Source organism: Bison bison, unplaced genomic scaffold, assembly GCF_000754665.1.
Source record: "Bison bison bison isolate TAMUID 2011002044 unplaced genomic scaffold, Bison_UMD1.0 scf7180017864212, whole genome shotgun sequence".
Lineage (NCBI taxonomy): Eukaryota > Metazoa > Chordata > Mammalia > Artiodactyla > Bovidae > Bison > Bison bison.
In genome coordinates this window covers 3258231-3264584 of record NW_011494784.1, presented here as the reverse complement: position 1 = coordinate 3264584, position 6354 = coordinate 3258231, and the positions used below count along the sequence as shown (strand labels likewise).

The 6354-nt window shown below is 39.9% G+C and overlaps 1 protein-coding gene across 1 annotated transcript in view; it reads right to left on the bottom strand.

Annotated features, from left to right (window-relative positions):
* PCSK5 (proprotein convertase subtilisin/kexin type 5) overlaps nucleotides 1–6354 on the bottom strand; it is a 610290-nt gene that overhangs the window by 381727 nt on the left and 222209 nt on the right. The gene's annotated exons all lie outside the window — the stretch shown is intronic.

Genomic DNA, 6354 nt, shown 5'->3' with positions numbered 1-6354 from the left:
TAATTTGCAGGGGGTGAACAGAGTCATTCAGCACTACTTTGAGAAGGGAGGGAAGAGGAGTGCACAGTCCAGACGGGGGACAGACACAGGAAAATGTGTGTGAGGGCTTTGAAGGGCAGGCTGAAGAGCCAGTGAACCTTAGCTCATTATGCGTAGTGATTTCATTCCACAATGGCTACAACATACAAACACATCAAGAGATGAATTAAACCAGCAGTTCTTCCCAATATAATTGACTAGCATTCATCCAACCCACACAATTATTCCTTCAAAGTCCATCTCTGTGAAATATCCCTCTGAGTGGTATTGTTTTCCAGGTTCTTAAGGCTCAGTTAGTGGAACAAAGGAAAAGGGATGTGCCACTCTAGCCTACTGCCATGGCAACGCAAGCCACCCCAGGTCCACACCATTCACTATCTTCCTCCGGCTTTGTAACCATTCAGCACTTCAGGAGGGGAGGAGAACGCGTGCTCTGTAGGCTCGAGGAATAATGACGACCCCACTGACACGGATTCATCTAACACATACTTTGCTGAGCGCTTATTGCACGCGGGGGAATAGCAGTGAACAAGGACAATGAGGTCCCCTGTCCTCGTGACCTCTCTAAATGGGAAACCCAGGTGCTAAAGAAAACAAAGAAGACTATTTGTAGCACTCCTTATGTTTTAAAGGAATTGAAGAGGGTAATATGGCAGTCAATACTGAGGGGACTGAGTACACACCTCTCTCGGAAGGATGGTCAAAAAAAGACCCCAGTTTTTGAGAAAGTGAAATGTGAGTTGAGATATGTCTGAAGAGAAAGAGCTGGCTTGCCCAAGAGCTCAGAGCTCATCTTGGTAGTGCTTGTGCTTAGTAGCTCAGCCGTGTCCAACTCTTTGCAACCCCATGGACTGCAGCTCGCCAAGCTCCTCCGTCCATGGGATTTTCCAGGCAAGATTAGTGGATGTGAGGGGAAATGGCACAGAAAGTAGCAGGTTAGAAGGGATAACAGAAGTCAGGTCATCCTGAGCTTTGTAGCCATGACTTGACTTCTATTTTAAATACAACCTAAATGAAAGTCCTTGAGAGTCCCTTAGACAGCAAGATCAAACCAGTCAATCCTAAAGGAAATCAACCCTGAATATTCACTGGAAGGTCTAACGCTGAAGCTCCAATACTTTGGCCACCTGAGGCGAAGAGCCAACTCGTTGGAAAAGACTCTGATGCTGGTAAAGACTGAAGGCAGGAGGAGAAGGGGGCGACAGAGGATGAAATGGCATCATCAACTCAATGGACATGAGTTTGAGCAAACTCTGGGAGACAGTGAAGGACAGGGAAGCCTGCAGTCCATGGGGTGACAAACAGCCGGACATGACTCAGAGACTGAACAACAACAAAATGGAAGCTTACCTCTTTCCAAATTTCATCCCTCAATGTCACATGGTAACAAGTGGCAGACACCTCTAGTATCTCCTGACACGAATTTGTTAATTTATTCTCCAAAGGAGATTGCCTTTTGTTGAACATTATAAGCACACTTGAGTAGTTTTATGGATTCATTCTAACAAATGGTATACCCATCTTTCAACACAGATAATATCAATTTTGTTGAAAATAGAGGCTTATATATTTTATGAACATTTGCAACTTTCTGTTACTTTCTTGATTCCTTCTGGCACTTGAGGCCCTGCACACACTGACCCAAATTCCATTCTCCCCTTGCTCCCCAGTTTTTGGAGTACAGCTTGGGAACAACTTCTTCCCAAAAAGCTTTCCTTCATTCTTCAGCCTAGTTGGCTATCTCTTCTCTTAGGAATGAAGACAGACAGACACATACATATATTTTGTTCTACACAATCTAACCCCTACACATTGAATTCTGCTTCAATATGGTTGACTGTTGAAACGTGTATGTAAATTTTGTCTCCTTTGACTGTAAGCCCCTAGAAGACTATGCATTAAACCAATTCTAATCTAGGATTTCAGTCAATATTAGCTGATCAATTACACCCCAAAAGTGAGGGCATATTCTCACTTTATATCCAAGTTCACAACTGCCAAATACTTGCTCCTCTGACCTCGTCAGAGATAGCCCAGCCAGCTAATGCTTGGTTAATAGATCACGAAAGAAATAGTGCAGGTTTCCAAAATGCCAATGTTTTTCGGAAGTCTCATTCTGGCCAACAGTTTGGGCCGCACCTAATCAAATATTTTAATTTAACAGAAAGCAACTCTGACAGGTTTCTATTTCATTTTTTCCTTTTTCAAAACCTGTTCTGGCCACCTGTGGTATCATTTGTGACATGAAGTAATGTTAATGTAGCCAAGAAGTGGGCCGGAGGAAGGAAGTGTACAGGAAATGGGTCACCCACACATGGGATGACCGTCCTGGAGTGGAAGGATGCTGCCTGAAATTGCAATTATGAAAATTGAAGAAAACCAGCCGTGTATGGAAAACATGTGTGTTCAAAGTGGAGCAATTAGGCTTCTTTCTTCCACCTCTGCTTTTGTTGAATCTGACTTCACCATTAAATATTTTTGTACCACTTTTTCTTTTCATCTGCCAACATGATACAGGAGAAAGAGGCAGGAGGGGAAATATCCAACTGATACTTTCATATGGATAATTTACTATTGCAGGTGGCTGAAATGTCAAAGAAAAAAAGATAATGAGAGCCAGGGGTGTTTCTGCAAGTCATAAGATTAGTGGACCCTTAAATCAGGACCCTTTAACCTGAATGTGACCTTTAGATTTTTAATACCTATTTCAAGTGGTCCAGGCTTCTGAACGTGTTTCTAATGTTGTTTCATATGCCCAAGATACCCAAAGAGCAAAGACTGAAGAGAATATCGATTCCAGTCAACGTGGCCCAAGTGAAAAGGAATTAATCATTTCCTTAACTGCCTGATCAAAATGGTCTTTAAATTGGACTCTATTTATTTGACAGCAATCTATGTTAGAGCATCACCCAAAGGCCAAAGGAGCACATATTAACTATGACTTCCTCATACTCAGTCCGCCATGTTGAGAACTGGAGGAACTAATAAAACTAGTTTCTGGAATTCTGTTACCACATATGCAGTCCCCAGACTGGTATTCAAAAAAGGGATGGGTCAGAAACTTCCAGCTTATTTGAAGCAGATGAAAAACACATATTTGCGCTGTATAGGTACAATAAATATTCACAGTAAATTTAGGTACCTTCAGCTTTGAAAAATGTCTTGTGTTTCAATGATGGTCTACACGTAAATGACAAAGTATTTAGAAAGGACACAAAGCAGCAAATATCTGCAGAAACAATGGTTACTACATGGTCTCTCAGTGTTCTTATCTGTAAAACCTTTTATTCTTTTCAGGAATGAAATTTTAGGGAGATTGTTCTGTGAGTTCTAGAAACAGCCTCTTCCATACCAGGGCTATGAGCTATTTTGCTTATAAACCACTCTGGGTGTGTCCACTTCTCTTGTGTCTTTATAAACATATCACAGTGCTTGCTCAATGAAAGAACAGTTTGTACCCAAAATAAACACCTTTGTTATGCTCTCACCATCATTTTCTTCAGACTGGGGGGTGGGGAGGAACCCTCAGTGTCATTGTTTTTAAACTTTTCCAGGTTCTTAAGGTCTCTAATGAACTGCCAATTTATATGCTGCCAATAGCCTGTTAACATTGAAAACATCTGTTGTTCATTGTCATTGATACAGTGGTTCATAAGACTGCATCTCTGACTATACAATGATAATAAAAGAGTAGAATTAAATATAAATATCTGCTTTAAGAAACAGACTCAAAGACCCAGGAAATAAATTTATGGTTACCAAATGGGGGAAGCAAGGGAGGGATAAATTAGGATCTTGGGATTAATAGATACACACTAATTATATAAAATCGATAAACAACAAAGTCCTACTGGATAGCATAGGACACAATGTTCAATGTCTTATAATTATCTATAATGGAAAATAATCGGAAAAAAAGAAAATATATATTCTGAATACCAGAAACTAACACAACATTGTAAATCAACTATACTTCAATAAAAATAATTAAAATGTAAAAATCTATTTTATAGACAAACTCAGAAACATATCTAGTTAACTTATTAAGGTGTAAATATGCCTGGAATTCTTTGTAAAATCTGGAGTCTAAGGTTCTAAGAAATGGAAAAAAATAGAATCGTTACTCCTTTAAGTGGACATAGAACTGACATCTAGATTCTTACCATAGCCAAGCATTGTACTAATCCCTTTATATGAACTAGCTTTATGTAAGACTCAGAACAGCTGGAGGGAGGTACTTTTATTATCTCCTTTTAACAGCTAAAGAACACAGGACTTAATCAGCCTTTAACCTTCTAGAGGTCAAACAGCTGGTCAATAGCAGAATTAGGATTCAAAATCAAGCAGTCCTATGTTCTAAGGAGAAATAGATTACTATGAAATGATGATTCTCTTCATTATTTTGAGATTTAGGTTAGGCAAACTTGAAAGGACAATTGATCTTTGTAAGGATAGCTAAGATGATCAGAATAGTTTTTATTTGTGGCTGGGGCCTCAGCTGGTGGTTGGAGATTACAAACGGGGTGTAGGAAGAGAGAATGGTGTCCAACTATTTTCTAGTACATTGGTCAAATGACCCCCTATGAATCATCATGTTTTACTTCACATATTTATACTAGTATGCCAACTCTGCTGGAACCATGAATTACATCTACCATCATATGGGTTGAGGCTTCCCTGGTGGCTCAGACAGTAAAGAATCTGCCTGCAATGTGGGAGACCTGGATTCAATCCCTGGGTTGGGAAGATCCCCTGGAGAAGAGAACAGCTACCCACTCCAGTATTCTGACCTAGAGAATTCCAAGGACACAGGAGCCTGGCAGGCTACAGTCCATGGGGTTGCAAAGAGCTGGACATGACTTAGTGACTAAGCACACATAATATGGGTTGACCAAATGAACTTTTTGGCCAACACAATTTAACTGGTGGAAAATTATATCTCACTCACAAAATTTTAAGAGTGTCCCACTTAATACCAAAAAAAAATTTTTTTAATAAAAAAAATTAGAAGAAATGTTGTATAAAAATGCCAAATAGAGGATAATGAAAATAAACCTAGCTCCTAAAACTCCACTCATAAATGAGAATCAAAAAAACTGAGGCAGCATAGTCAGTAGATCTTTGACAAAGGAGTGAAGGCAATATAATGGACCTAAGATAGTCCCTTCAACAAATGGTGATGGAACAACTAGACGTCCACATGCAAAAAAACAAAAGTGGGGGGACTTCCCTGGCAGTCCATGGGTTAAGAATCCACTTGCCAATGCAGGGGACATGGGTTCAAGCTCTGGTCTGGGAAGATCCCACATGCCACGAAGCAACTAAGCCCACACGCCAAGTGCTACTGAGCCCGTGTTCTAGATTCCATGTGTCACTACTGAAGCCTGGGCACCCTATAAGGCAGTGATCTGCAACAAGAGAAAGTGAGAGTGAAGTCGCTCAGTCGTGTCCGATTCTTTGCGACCCCATGGACTGTAGCCTACCAGGCTCCTCCATCCATGGGATTTTCCAGGCAAGAATACTGGAGTGGTTTGCCATTGCCTTCTCCAAGAGAAGGCACCACAATGAGTAGCCCACTGTTGCAGAAGACACAGAAAGCCTGTGAGCAGTAACGAAGACCCACCACATCCAAATAAATGAATAAATAAAATTTAAAAAAAGAATCACATCTTTTGTGACAATTAACTCAAAATAGCTCATAGACTTTAATATGAAATGCAAAACTAAAACGAAATCCTAGAAGATAACATAGGAGAAAAATCTAGATGATCTTGTGTATGTTGATGACTTTTTAGATACAACACTAAGGACATAATGCATGAAAGAAATTACTGAAGAGATGGAAACTTCTGCTCCATGAAAGACAATGTCAAGAGAAGGAGAGGACAAGCCATAGGACAGGAAAAAATAGTTGCAAAAGGACTGTTGTTCGAAATGTACAAAGTACTCTCAAACTCAACGGGAAGAAAAAAAAAGTCAATTAAAAAATGAGCCAGGGACCTTTATAGACACCTCACTGAAAAAGATGATACACATAAAGTAAATAAGCATATGAAAAGATGTTCCAAATCATATGTCACCAGAGAAATGCAGATTAAAACACCTATTAGAATGGCTAAAATCCAGAACACTGACACCACCAAATGTTGGTGAAGATGTAGAGCAACAGGAACTCTCTCATTCATTGCTGGTAGAAATTAAAATCATATAGTCACTTCAGAAGATTGCTTGGAAGTTTCTTAGAAAACTAAATATACTCTTAACCATATGGATCCAGCAACTGTGTTCCTTGGCATTTACCTAAAGTAGCCGAAA